Below are 15,751 nucleotides of genomic sequence, written 5' to 3' on the forward strand. Positions count from 1 at the left end.
AGGTAGGTGGGACCTCTGATGTGATAGGAGGAACTCAGGTGTGAGGTGGGTGGGACCGCTGATGTGATGGGCGGAACTCGGGTGTGAGGTGGGTGGGATCGCTGATGTGATGGGAGGAACTCAGGTGTAAGGTAGGTGGGACCTCTGATGTGATGGGAGGAACTCGGGTGTGAGGTGGGTGGGACCGCTGATGTGATGGGCAGAACTCAGGTGTGAGGTGGGTGGGACCTCTGATGTGATGGGAGGAACTCGGGTGTAAGGTAGGTGGGACCTCTGATGTGATGGGAGGAACTCAGGTGTGAGGTGGGTGGAATCTCTGATGTAATGGGAGGAACTCAGGCGTGAGGTGGGTGGGACCGCTGATGTAATGGGAGGAACTCGGGTGTGAGGTGGGTGGGATCGCTGATGTGATGGGAGGAACTCAGGTGTGAGGTGGGTGGGACCTCTGATGTGATGGGAGGAACTCAGGTGTGAGGTGGGTGGGACCTCTGATGTGATGGGAGGAACTCAGGCGTGAGGTGGGTGGGACCTCTGATGTGATGGGAGGAACTCAGGTGTGAGGTGGGTGGGACCTCTGATGTGATGGGAGGAACTCAGGTTTAAGGTAGGTGGGACCTCTGATGTGATAGGAGGAACTCAGGTGTAAGGTAGGTGGGACCTCTGATGTGATGGGAGGAACTCGGGTGTGAGGTGGGTGGGACCTCTGATGTGATAGGAGGAACTCAGGTGTGAGGTGGGTGGGACCTCTGATGTGATGGGAGGAACTCAGGCGTGAGGTGGGTGGGACCTCTGATGTGATGGGAGGAACTCAGGTTTAAGGTAGGTGGGACCTCTGATGTGATAGGAGGAACTCGGGTGTGAGGTGGGTGGTACCTCTGATGTGATGGGCGGAACTCGGGTGTGAGGTGGGTGGGATCGCTGATGTGATGGGAGGAACTCAGGCATGAGGTGGGTGGGACTGCTGATGTAATGGGAGGAACTCGGGTGTGAGGTGGGTGGGACCGCTGATGTAATGGGAGGAACTCGGGTGTGAGGTGGGTGGGACCTCTAAAGTGAGGGTAGCCTCTGATTTGATGGGGGGACTCCCAATGTGAGGAGGGACCTCTGATGTGATGGGGGAACCTCTTATACTTTGGGGGGGGGGGGCTCTCATGTGAGGTGGAACCTCTAACATGATGGGGGGACTCTGGTCTGATGGGGGACTTCTAATAGGAGAGGGACCTCTGATGTGGAGGGGAGCCTCAGGGGGTGTTCTGATGTGATGTGATGGGGCGGGGGGGACTCTGATATGAGATCTCTGTTATGGGGGCCTCTGATCATTTCTATGGAAATGAGGGTCAGCTGACAACTGTTCACCTTTTTGACTGCTATTCTGATGAATGTCCCCCATGCATTCTTGCTTGTAAATCAGTGTATGGGTGACCCACTGCCTTCTGATTGGTTTACTTTAACTATTTAATTAAAAAACGATAATTGCCCCCCTTTGTGCTATTTAAGAAGACGCATAAAATCTGAGAATTATCATAAAATAAGACAATTTGTTTAGAAAATTGATGCTTTGCCCTCTAGTGGTCAGACTTTGAAATAACAATGCACTAGTTTAAAACATTCAACAAAACAGGTCTAATGGTAGCTACATGTCACTCTGGTTTAGGTATTCAGTCATATTTGGTAATTCCTTTTCATAAACAATCAGATATAAAAGAGTTCTTTTTTTTCGAACGGCGCATGCGCGCGCATGCGCGCGCATGCTCAGTATCACGTCAAATTTTCAAATTAAATTACGCCCGCTCAATGCCTAGACGACATGAACGTAACTTACGTCCAGCCCCATTCACGGACGACTTACGCAAAGGACGTAAAACGTGAAAAATTCAACGCTGTTCCGATGTCCATACCTAACATTGGTACGCCTCATCTACGCCTCATAGAGCAGGGGTAACTTTACGCCTAAAAAAGCCTTACGTAAACAACATAAAAAAAAGCGCCGGGCGCACGTACATTTGAGAATTGGCGTATCTAGCTCATTACCATATTCAACGGGCCACTGTGTGCATTGGTGCATTCTTTTTTATATGAGCCGCTTGGCATCACTTAGATAGCACTTTATCACAGTATTGCACTGTTTGTAGTTTGTTTGGATTTATCTAGTTTTAGCGCAAGATCATCTTTTAAAATTCAATAGTCCCAAAATAGTGTCAAAAGTATCCGATGTGTCCGCCATAATGTTGCAGTCACAATAAAAATCACTGATCGCCGCCATTACTAATAAAAAAATAAATAATAAAAAAATGCCATCAATATATACTTATTGCGATTTATTTCATTTTTTATTTTTTTTTACCAAAAATATGTAAAATAATACATTTCGGCCTAAACTGAGAAATAAATTCGTTTTTAATATATTTTGTGGGGATATTTATTATAGCAAAAAGTTAAAAATATAGATTTTTTTGCATAATTGTCGCTCTTTCTTTGTTTATAACGCAAAAAATAAAAACCGCAGAGGTGATCAAATACCACCAAAAGAAAGCTCTATTTGTGGGAAAAATAAAAAAGAAGGTAAATTTTGTTTGAGAGCCACGTCGCACGATCGCGCAATTGTTAGTTAAAGCTACGCAGTGCCGAATCGCAAAAAATGCTCTGGCCTTTGGGCAGCCAAATGGTCCGGGGCTGAAGTGGCTATTTTAATTTATCAAACGTGTGTGCATTTTTTTATTAATTTTTTTTATGCAGACGGTGGAGTTAGCCTTTAAAGAGGTGCCTTGATCTTTTTTATTTAGTTTGACAAATGGCATTCAGTTATCCTTTCTTGTGTTTTCTCAGACAATGCTTTATTAGGTAATATTTTCTGTGCCGACGCATTTAATGTGCAGTCAGAATACATAATACTCATAGTCAGTAAGCGTGCCGTAATAGGATTATAATTCAGCGCCATTTATCAGGCTCCGCTACACGTGATGTCCATGCAGCAGATGCACTGGCCCAGTAGACATGTGTTTCTTCAAAGTTCACTTGGGGGCCTAAACTGTGTGTAGCACTCCCCTCCCCCCCCCCCAAGAATTACTATTGATCTGGCCTATAGCTACCCCAAAACACACACTGACTTACCTGCAGTGACAGAACTGACTGACCTCCACTCTGGGAATCTTTTCTTGCGTGTTTTATTGGCTCAGAGCCAATGATACTGCAAGTGAGGGCTTACAGAACACTCAAACCAGCAACAAAAATGTCCTTTTGCTTGGTAGTATACTCAGCCACTCTCACAGGCCTTGGAAGAAAACATGCTCTGGACTGTTTTAACTAGGGTTGTCCCGATACCACTTTTTTAGGACCGAGTACAAGTACCGATACTTTTTTTCAAGTACTCGCCGATACCGAATACCGATATTTTTTTTTAAATGTGTCCCCAAATGCAGCCATGTCCCCCCACAAATGCAGCCATGTCCCCCCACAGATGCAGCCGTGTCCCCTCACAAATGCAGCCATGTCCCCCCACAAATGCAGCCATGTCCCCCCACAAATGCAGCCATGTCCCCCCACAGATGCAGCCGTGTCCCCTCACAAATGCAGCCATGTCCCCCCACAAATGCAGCCATGTCCCCCCACAAATGCAGCCATGTCCCCCCACAGATGCAGCCGTGTCCCCTCACAAATGCAGCCATGTCCCCCCACAGATGCAGCCGTGTCCCCTCACAAATGCAGCCATGTCCCCCCACAGATGCAGCCGTGTCCCCTCACAAATGCAGCCATGTCCCCCCACAGATGCAGCCGTGTCCCCTCACAAATGCAGCCATGTCCCCCCACAGATGCAGCCGTGTCCCCTCACAAATACAGCCATGTCCCCCCACAGATGCAGCCATGTCCCCTCACAAATACAGCCATGTCCCCCCACAGATGCAGCCGTGTCCCCTCACAAATGCAGCCATGTCCCCACACAGATGCAGCCGTGTCCCCTCACAAATACAGCCATGTCCCCCCACAGATGCAGCCGTGTCCCCTCACAAATACAGCCATGTCCCCTCACAAATGCAGCCATGTCCCCCCACAGATGCAGCCATGTCCCCCCATATCCAGCCATGTCCCCCCATATCCAGCCATGTCCCCCCCATATCCAGCCATGTCCCCCCATATACAGTCATGTCCCCCCATATGCAGCCATGTCCCCCCCATATCCAGCCATGTCCCCCCCATATGCAGTACTGTCCCCCCATATGCAGCCATGTCCCCCCCCATATGCAGCCATGTCCCCCCCCATATGCAGCCATGTCCCCCCCCATATGCAGCCATGTCCCCCTTACCTACATGCTGCCGCACCGCCGCTTGGTTAATACGGGCGGGGAACATTACAGCTTTCATTTGAATAGCTGTAGTGTTTCCCGCCGCGCTGCGTATAGACACTCCCCCTTGCTCGGGATTGGACAGTTCACCCGAGCAAGGGGGAGTGTCTATACGCGGCGATGCGGGAAACACTACAGCTATTCAAATGAAAGATGTAATGTTCCCCGCGCGTATTAACCAAGCGGCAGCGGGGATGCGGTGGGATGCGGCGGGATGCGGCGTGGCGGCAGGGGGGGGGTGAGTATCGGATGAGGCATCAGGGGCATTTGCGGGAGTACAAGTACTCCCGCAAATACTCGGAATCGGTCCCGATACCGATACTAGTATTGGTATCGGGACAACCCTAGTTTTAACCCTCCTGAAGCAGCAGACCTGGGAAGCAAAAGATCCCTAGACTCTTCTACCCCTTCCAAGACAGCAGGCCAGAGAATCAAAGTGACCCTGGACTCTTCTAATCCTGAAGCACTAGACCTAGCAAGCAAAGAATGCCCCGGAGTTAAGGGAACCTAGGCAGAGGGGCCGCATGACTGGGGGAACGCTGAGGATGTTGCTCCAGGAAGAGGATGTGAGGTGGGTGCAGTATTTGCCAAGGGGAGGTGCTGGCTACACGAGGCAGCTCTCTATAAGTTCAGAGGGGGGCGGATCTAGGCATTCGGCGCCAAAGGCAGGAAGAGGTAACACACAGGCTGTTTTTCCCTCCCTCTCTCCCTATTGGAAGTTGTTTGGAAGGGGTATGTGTTTTTTAATGTGTCTTTTTCGTTTCAGGTGGTGCTGGCAGGGGTATGGGGTTCCTGAGGCCTGGTTGGTGGTTGTTAGATATATATTGGAGGTATATATCAAAGATGGTTGGTAGGGTTTGGGGCCTGTCTCGGGATGGGCACCTTCTCTATCTGGTTAAGTGGGCTATTGGTCAATCGGGCTGAAGAGTGAAGGAACGATCAAGTCTCGGAGCTGGTAGGAACACGGCTAGAGGCCAGAATACTTTGGTGATGGTGGGCAGCCCATGACATAGTATTTGTTGACCTTCTCTCAGGAACCTCTTACGCAATAGTTAAAAAAGTTCTTTGGGTTAATAAAAAGTTGTTTATGTTTAAATATATATATTTATTTAGAAATATTATATATATTTATTAACATGGTTATTTTTATAAGTTTATTTTATGTTATCTTTTGGAATTAATAAAGGGGGCTTTAGTGGCCAATTAATCCAGAAGGTGTCATGTCTTTAATCTAATGATAAGGGTATGTAAGGGGTTTTATACTAAAAGGGTCATGAGCTAGGACTCTAGCAGTGCACCAGTCAAGGGACTCTGGACTCTCTCAAGGCAGCAGGCCTTGAAAGAAAACTTTTGACACATTTTTGGGACCATTCACATTTATACAGTGAACAGTGCTATAAATATGCATTGATTACTGTATAAATGTGACTGGCAGGGAAGGGGTTAACCACTAGGGGGCAGGGAAGGGGTTAAATGTGTATCCTGGGTGTGTTCTAACTGTGGGGGGTGACTGGGGGAGGTGACCGATCTGTGTCCCTATGTACAAGGGACACAGATCGGTCTCCTCTCTCCCTGACAGGACGTGGAGCTCTGTGTTTACACACAGAGCTCCACGTCCCTGCTCAGTTACTGGCCAATCGCAGGAGCCCGGCGGCCGCCAGGCATGCGCACTGTGTTCCCAGTGACGCAACGCGCGTGCGCGCGCCCTAGAGGCTTTAAATGACAGGACGTCATATGACGTCCTGTCAGAACAATAGATCATTCCGCCTGCCGTCATTTGACGGCGGGCGGGAGTCAAGTGGTTAAAGGGCCCGGAGGTCCCCAGGGCCCCGATTGGCAACCCCCCTTTTTTTTAAATAACATTTTTTATTTATATATTAAATACATTTTTGTTTTTATTAAAGGAGTTCTCTGAGCTAAAACTTTTAACCCCCGCTGTGCCCGGGCTGTAAAACTATACAAAATAAACCTTCACTTACCTGCCTACGATCCCCCGTTGTTCCGATATCGCCGTCCCGTTCTCCGGTCCCGGTCTCTTCCACTTCCTGGGGGGTCGGTGACTCACAGTGCGCTCAGCCTATCAGCGGCCGCGACGGGACATTGCTGCGGCCACTGATAGGCTGAGCGCACTGTGAGTCACCGACCCCCAGGAAGTGGAAGAGACCGGGACCGGAGAACGGGACGGCGATATCGGAACAACGGGGGATCGTAGGCAGGTAAGTGAAGGTTTATTTCGTATAGTTTTACAGCCCGGGCACAGCGGGGGTTAAAAGTTTTAGCTCAGAGAACTCCTTTAAAGGGCCCAGAGGTCCCCAGGGCCCCTGATGGCTACCCCTTTTATTTTATTTTTATAAAATAGTGGCGGCCCCCCCCACCGCTTCTCAATTCACAGCAGCCCCCCCCCCCCTGATTCTCCACACTTGGCCATCTGGTTCCCTGCCATGCGCTTCCGGCGGCGCTCGCGCGCACCCTCTGGTGGCTCTGCTGGGCGACGCTGTATATATACGGGATTTTGCCCAGGAGAGCCATTTTGCTGCAGTATATCTGCGTGAGCCAGTTGGGAGCCGGTTAATTGAACAAGCTGAAGTTAGAAGCTGATTGGCTACCATGCACAGCTGCATAATATTTTGCACTCTCCAGCTTTAGTAAGTCAACCCCATTGTCTTCTGGCAGCACACAGCATTTTCTTTTTATCAGAGTTGCAGTCTTCTACCCCCACCCCCCGTGTCCCCCCCCCCCCCCCCCCCCCCCCCCCCCCCCCCCCCCCCCCGTGCTGTCATGTGATCCTAGAGGAAAGCGGTGTCCAGAGGAAAATAAATGACTGAGATAATCCAAAGTTTTTCTCTTGGCGCAGTACAGCGAGGATTAATATTTTTGATCTGTGTTGAGCATCAAACAGCTTCCTACAGATCCCCCACTGTGCGCTTCAAGCTCCCATTTCTAGCTATAACAAACATGGCAGAATTTTCCAAATATCCCTAATCCGTCTGTGAGCCTTCTTCAGAGATGTGACCGTCTCCCTTCCTCGTAGGACAGATTAACCCGATCTATCTACAGCGCCTTGAAAAGTATTCATACCCCTTAAAATGTTCCACATTTTGTCATGTTACAACCAAAAATGTAAATGTATTTTATGTGATAGACCAGGGAATGCAATTAGTGGAGCTCCAGCTGTTGCAGAACTACAAGTCCCATAAGGCATAGCAAGACTGACAGCCACAAGCATGACACCCAGAGGCAGAGGCATGATGGGACTTGTAGTTTTGCAACAGCTGGAGGTCCGCTATTTGCATATCCCTGTGATAGACCAACACAAGGTGGCAGGAAAATGATAAATGGTTTTTATTTTTATTTTTACAAATATCTGTGACATGCATTTGTACTCAGCCCCTTTACTCTGATACCCCTAACTAAAATCTAGTGGGACCAATTGCCTTCAGAAGTCACCTAATTAGTAAACAGAGTCCACCAGTGTGTAATTTAATCTCATTATAAATACAGCTGTTCTGTGAAGCCCTCAGAGGTTTGTTAGAGAACCTTGGTGAACAAATGGCATCATGAAGGCCAAGGAACACACCAGACAGGTCAGGGATAAAGTTGTGGAGAAGTATAAAGCAGGTTAGGTTATAATAAAATATCCCAAGCTTTGAACATTTCACGGAGCTCTGTTCAATCCATCATCCGAAAATGGAAAGAGTATGGCACAACTGCAAACCTACCACGACATGGCCGTCCACCTAAACTGACCAGGCCGGGCAAGGAGAGCATTCATCAGAGAAGCAGCGAAGAGGCCCATGGTGACTCTGGAGGAGCTGCAGAGATCCACAGCTCAGGTGGGAGAATATGTCCACAGGACAACTATTAGTGGTGCTCTCCACAAATCTGGACTTTATGGAAGAGTGGCAAGAAGAAAGACATTGGTGAAAGAAAGCCATAAGAAGTCCTGTTTGCAGTTTGCAAGACGCCATGTGGGGGACACAGCAAACATGTGGAAGAAGGTGCTCTGATCAGATGAGAGATGAGACCAAAATTCTACTTTTTGGCCTAAAAGCAAAACGCTATGTGTGGTGGAAAACGAACACTGTACATCACCCTGAAAACATCATCCCCACTGTGAAACATGGTGGTGGCAGCATCATGTTGTGGGGATTTCTTCAGCTGGGACAGGGAAGCTAGTCAGAGTTCATAGGAAAATGGATGGAGCCAAATACAGGACAATCTTAGAAAAAAACCTGTTAGTCTGCAAAAAACTTGAGACTGGGGTGAAGGTTCACCTTCCAGCAGGACAATGACCCCAAACAATGGAATGGTTAAGATCAAAGAATATTGATGTGTTAGAATCTCCCAGTCAAAGTCCAGAACTAAATCCATATGAGAATCTGTGGCTTGAAAATTGCTGATCACAGACGCTCTCCATCCAATCTGACAGAGCTTGAGATATTTTGCAAAGAAGAATGGGCAAAAATGTCCCTCTCTAGATGTGCAAAGACATCCCCAAAAAGAATTGCAGCTGTAATTGCAGAGAAAGGAGGTTCTACAAAGTGTTGACTCCGGGGGGCGCCATACAAATGTATGGCGCCCCCCTGAGTCAACACTTTGTAGAACCTTCTTTCTCTGCAATTACAGCATTCATGCGAGGGAGCGCGGAGGGAGGATGGCTGACCCGAGAAAGGTAAGTGTCGGGAGAAGGGGGGGGGGGGGAGAGCAATCTGGCAGTTTTTGAGGGGGCAAACTGGCGGCAATTGATGGGCACACTGGCGACAATGGCATGGCACAGTGGCGACAATGGCATGGTACAGTGGCGACAATTAATGGTCAAAGTGGCTGCGTTTGGCATGGCACAGTGGCGACAATGGCATGGCACAGTGGCAGCGTTTGGCATGGCACAGTGGCGACAATGGCATGGCACAGTGGTGACAATTTATGGGCACAGTGGCGACAATGGCATGGCACAGTGGCTGCGTTTTGGCATGGCACAGTGGCGACAATTTATGGCACAGTGGCTGCGTTTGGCATGGCACAGTGATGACAAATGATGGGCACAGTGGCGACAATTGATGGGCACAGTGGCTGCATTTGGCATGAGTGAGTGAGTGAGTGAAAAACTTGTAAAGCGCAACACATGCGAACTGAATCGCCTCTGGGCGCTGTTTCCATTCCATGGGTAAGGAAAAAAATCCTTGACCTCAGAAGAGATGGTTTTTAATCTTTCTCCTGAAGGCCAAGTGGTCTGACTCTAATCGGATGGTGGTTGGTAGCGCATTCCACAGCCGAGGTCCTTGGACTGCAAATCTTCGATCTCCTTTGGACTTCGCATGGCACAGTGGCTGCATTTGGCATGTCACAGTGGCTACAATTGATGGCACAGTGGCTGCGTTTGGCATGGCACAGTGGCGACAATTGATGGGCACAGTGGCGACAATGGCATGGCACAGTGGCGACAATTGATGGGACAGCGGCTGCGTTTTGGCATGGCACAGTGGCTACAATTGATGGCATAGTGGCTGCGTTTGATGGCATGGCACAGTGGCTTGTGTTTGATGGCATGGCACAGTTGCGACAATTTTATGGCACAGTGGCGACAATTTTATGGCACAGTGGCTGCGTTTGATGGGCACAGTGGCTGCGTTTGATGGGCACAGTGGCGGCAATTGATGGGCACAGTGGTGGCAATTGATAGGCACAGTGAGGCTTCAATTGATGTTTTTTTTTTTCCGTTTGTTTGTGCCCCCCCAAACATTTTTGAGCACCAGCCACCACTGGTGGGGAGCACAGACTGCACCCGCCTACACGCTCATAGTACATTGTTTCAGTAAATCTAAAATTGATTGTTCAAAGAATCTACGGTTGTAACGTGTGTGTGTGTGGTGACCCTAACACTGCTCCTATCTATTTGAATTGTGCATTTGCTGTTTGCTTGGAGTTTAGCTTTATTAACCGTAAACTACAGTTTGTTTGGCAAGTCACTCGCCATATGGTCGCTGCGCCGTTCCGCTATAAATGACCTCTTACATTGGAACCTTTGTTTTATGACTGTGTCATGGAATGGCTGCACTAATGCCTGGAATCCTATGTTCAGTGAAAATGTATACAGCTCCATGGGATGTTTATGTTCTCCGTCGGCCTCCACACCACAAGCGCTCCTGTGTCTATAAAAACCTAAGTACATTTTATTTCATCAGGAGGTGCCAAAATATATAACAGAGAGATGCGAGATGGTAGGCTCGCACGGATGAGGGAGGATTCTGGGTAACGCAGTCATCGGCCGTATCTTTCTTTGTCTTCCCAAAAGAATGCCCATCAATCACAGGTACAGAACATCCAAAGTGCCGGAGGCGGTATCCTGCCAACTTCTAGATGGGCTGGAATTGGAAATAGGAAAAAAACATGGTAAAAGTACATCAATTCTTACTGTAAAAACCTAGGGATGGGCAGAATTAAAGCACACACACCTAGAAAACGGCACAGGGAGGTGCTTGTAAGAGCAAAAACTCAAACTTCGGTCTACGTTACTCATAAAGAAGGGAAATTACTTTTTCTTTGATGTTCTACCCTACTTGTAAATAGTAATTAACCACTTCAGCCCAGACCATTTGGCTGGCCAAAGACCAGAGCACTTTTTACGATTCGGCACTGCTTCGCTTTAACTGACAATTGCGCGGTCGTGCGACGTGGCTCCCAAACCGTGGCGGTTCGTCCATAGAGGGCGCTGGAGCGCCGCCCCCTCTGGCTCTCACCGCCACTGAGTCTAATAACATACATTCATGCATTGCCCGAATCTATGTTATTATCGCCGCTGCCGCTGTTCTATTCAGATGGTCGGCGCTCATGTCCGGCCATCTGAATAACGGCAGCTGGTTGGCTGTACGGAAGTGCCTATGAGAGCCAACGGCTTTCCGAGTACAGCCCTCGAGTCCCGGAAGCTTATACAAGGAACACACTAGGGATGCGCTCCTTGGATAAGACTGACAGGCGTCTCAGTCAATCAGGTTCTGGCTACCGGTAACCTGATTGGCTGAGACGCCTGTCAGTCATCGAGGGCGGTAGAAGACATCGAGGGACGTGGATGGCTGACTCCAGTAAAGGTAAGTGCCGGGCAGGGGGGGGAAGGGGCACTTTACAGGGCACAGCGGCGACATCAATGGGCACAGTGGCGACAATAGGCACAGTGGGGACAATTGGCACAGCAGCATGAATGGGCACAGCGGCGACGAAGGGCACAGTCAGTGACATCAATGGGCACAGTGGCTACAATGGGGACAATTGGCACAGCGGCATTAATGGGCACAGTGGCGACAATTAAAGGGCACAGTGACATCAACAGTGGTGACAATAGGCACAGTGGGGACAATTAAAGGGCACAGCGGCGACAATTAAAGGGCACAGCGGCGACAATTAAAGGGCACAGTCGTGACAATTAAAGGGCACAGTGGTGACAATTGATGGCACAGTGGCTGTGTTTGATGGCATGGCACAGTGGCTGCGTTTGATGGCATGGCACAGTGGTGACAATTGATGGCACAGTGGCTGCGTTTGATGGCATGGCACAGTGGTGACAATTAATGGCACAGTGGCTGCATTTGATGGGCACAGTGAGGCTGCCATTTTTTTTTCTGTTTGCGCCCCCCCAAAAATTTTGAGCACCAGCCGCCACTGCTCCCAAAACAAAATTTACGTCCTTTTGCCCCCACAAATAGAGCTTTCTTTTCTTCATTCCAAGTGTGGGCACCCGGCCGTGACAGCTTTCGGCTTCACGGCCGGGCACCCACTGCGCATGCGCGAGCGTCACTGCGCATGCGCCATCCGATTGGACAGGCGATCGCCTACAGGGAGGGGCTGCAGTAAGGCGATTAAGCTATTCGCCTTACAGGAAGTCCCACTCCTCCTAAAGCCCCCACCCTCCCCCCAAAAAAATTACATGCCAAATGTGGCATGTAAGGGGGCGAGGAGTGGATTAAGCGGATATTCCATTCCATGGGTGGAACTCCGCTTTAAAGGCCCTTTTTCTGTATTGCTGTCTGCCTAGTTCTATTTTTGTACAAGGAGTCCTCCAATTTGCTATTGCATTTGCCTAAGGGTTTCCAAAAACTGGGAGACCCCGTTCTTGGTAATGTCCATGGGAGACCCCGTTCTTGGTAATGTCCATGGGTTCCAGACTTCAGGCAGTCATTGCCAGTGAAGAATTCTCAACAAATCATCAAAAATAAACATTTTATTTATGAGTATATTCATTTCTCCAATTACATTTGACCCCCTAAAAATGGGGGGAATGTGTATAAAAATGTTTGCAGTTCCTAAAATTTGTACTTTATGACCCGTGGTTGGATGTACCAGGAGTGCCAACGGGGGACCCGCGAGGAGGAGGATCGGGGCTGCTGTGTGCAAAACCAGTGAACAGAGCAGGTAAGTATAACATGTTTGTTTATTAAAACCTATAGGTCAGCCTTTCTAAACCGTTTTACACCAGAAGAACCCTTCAAATACATTTCTGGATCTCAGGTATGGGCGTCGGCAGGCCCGGGCTTGGGTGGCTGGAGCCCCAAATGGGTCCCCGAAAAGCCCAGAGTCTCAGGCATGCAGGCTCTCCATTGTTGGCCCCGAGCCGAGCGGCGAGCGCTGGGAGCGATCTGATCCCGAGCGCCGCCGAGCCGAGTGCCATAGCAGCAGGTCCCGCCTTCTGGAGCCTGCGCAACGCCTATAATGGATGTCCCACTGGTCCAATGCCTCGTCGTGGGACGTGTGACGTCCATCATAGGCGCTGCAGGCTCCAGAAGGTGGGAATTACAATGCGGCCGCCGCGCCACATCTCCGCTCGGCGCTCGGGCGGGCGGCTCTCCTCTTCTTAGGCTCTTTTGCTCTCCTACCCTCCTCAGCTCCTCGGCTCTTCCTCTGACGCCGGAATGACTGACTGCAGTGCCTGCTGTGACACCGCTGAGCTGAGGAAGGTCAGAGACAGTGTAATGTGTATGTCTATAGGTCAGTGTAGGTAGGTCAGTGTATATAGGTCAGGTCACTACCGTCAGTGTAGGTAGGTCAGTGTATGTCAGGTAGGTCAGTGTAGGTAGGTCAATACTGTCAGTGTATATAGGTCAGGTCACTACCGTCAGTGTAGGTAAGTCAGTGTATGTCAGGTAGGTCAGTGTATATAGGTCAATACCGTCAGTGTAGGTAGGTCAGTGTATATAGGTCAATACCGTCAGTGTAGGTAGGTCAGTGTATATAGGTCAATACCGTCAGTGTAGGTAGGTCAGTGTATATAGGTCAGGTCACTACCGTCAGTGTAGGTAGGTCACTGTATATAGGTCAATACCGTCAGTGTAGGTAGGTCAGTGTATATAGGTCAGGTCACTACCGTCAGTATAGGTAGGTCAGTGTATATAGGTCAATACCGTCAGTGTAGGTAGGTCAGTGTATATAGGTCAATACCGTCAGTGTAGGTAGGTCAGTGTATATAGGTCAATACCATCAGTGTAGGTAGGTCAGTGTATATAGGTCAGGTCACTACCGTCAGTGTAGGTAGGTCACTGTATATAGGTCAATACCGTCAGTGTAGGTAGGTCAGTGTATATAGGTCAGGTCACTACCGTCAGTGTAGGTAGGTCAGTGTATATAGGTCAATACCGTCAGTGTAGGTAGGTCAGTGTATATAGGTCAGGTCACTACCGTCAGTGTAGGTAGGTCAGTGTATATAGGTCAATACCGTCAGTGTAGGTAGGTCAGTGTATATAGGTCAATACCGTCAGTGTAGGTAGGTCAGTGTATGTAGGTCAGGTCACTACCGTCAGTGCAGGTAGGTCACTGTATATAGGTCAATACCGTCAGTGTAGGTAGGTCAGTGTATATAGGTCAGGTCACTACCGTCAGTGTAGGTAGGTCAGTGTATATAGGTCACTACCGTCAGTGTAGGTAGGTCAGTGTATATAGGTCAATACCGTCAGTGTAGGTAGGTCAGTGTATATAGGTCACTACCGTCAGTGTATATAGGTCAGTTTATATAGGTCAGGTCACTACCGTCAGTGTAGGTAGGTCAGTGTATATATGTCAATACCGTCAGTGTAGGTAGGTCAGTGTATATAAGTCAATACCGTCAGTGTAGGTAGGTCAGTGTATATAGGTCACTACCGCCAGTGTAGGTAGGTCAGTGTATATAGGTCAATACCGTCAGTGTAGGTAGGTCAGTGTATATAGGTCAGGTCACTACCGTCAGTGTAGGAAGGTCAGTGTATATAGGGCAATACCGTCAGGTCGCTACCATCAGTGTAGGTAGGTCAGTGTATGTCAGGTAGGTCAGTGTAGGTAGGTCAATACTGTCAGTGTATATAGGTCAGGTCACTACCGTCAGTGTATATAGGTCAATACCGTCAGTGTATATAGGTCAGTTTATATAGGTCAGGTCACTACCATCAGTGTAGGTAGGTCAGTGTATATAGGTCAATACCGTCAGTGTATATAGGTCAGGTCACTACCGTCAGTGTAGGTAGGTCAGTGTATATAGGTCAATACCGTCAGTGTAGGTAGGTCAGTGTATATAAGTCAATACCGTCAGTGTAGGTAGGTCAGTGTATATAGGTCACTACCGCCAGTGTAGGTAGGTCAGTGTATATAGGTCACTACCGTCAGTGTAGGTCAGTGTATATAGGTCAATACCGTCAGTGTATATAGGTCAGGTCACTACCGTCAGTGTAGGTAGGTCAGTGTACATAGGTCAATACTGTCAGTGTAGGTAGGTCAGTGTATGTAGGTCACTACCGTCAATGTTGGACGGTCAGTGTAGGTAGGTTAGGTAGGTCGGCGTATGTAGGTCACTATCGTCAATGTAGGTATACCCCTGCTGGAATTATTTCTTTGGGGGTCATTGGGAAGAATGTTCCTTACATTGATGGTCAGTGGGGAAAATGTCCTCCTTACAGTGACTGCCAGCATGCCACTACTGGCTTTGGGCACAGAGGCACAGTCATGCCGGAAGAGAAAAGAGTCTTCCTTAAACTGTTGGAAGCGCAAAATTGTGCACAATTGTCTGAAATGTCTTTGTATGCTATAGCATTACCAGTCCCCTTGACTGGAAACACTTGATCTTGATAATTTGGAGAGGGGTCAACAAATGTCTGGCCAAATAGTGTAGCTGTCAATCTGTCTATACTACGCGGTCTGCCAGCATGGCATGCAATCACAAAGAAAATACTAGCAAGAACAGGGAGTGCTTGTTTCCACATATTTTTTGAACAGTCACCTTTTCTTGGCAGACTTTCCGCTGACCCTGCCTGCCCACCCAATTTACAGTCTCACTGTCTTTATGCCAGGACAAAATACACAAGCCTCAATCCTCTGCCCCCACCTACAGGCTACCCTGTATGCTTCATTAAAAAAAAAAAAAAGGCGTTTTGCGCCATGCTGTAAAAACCGTACACGCT

Source organism: Rana temporaria, chromosome 10 (genome assembly GCF_905171775.1).
Source record: "Rana temporaria chromosome 10, aRanTem1.1, whole genome shotgun sequence".
Classification (NCBI taxonomy): Eukaryota; Metazoa; Chordata; class Amphibia; order Anura; family Ranidae; genus Rana; species Rana temporaria.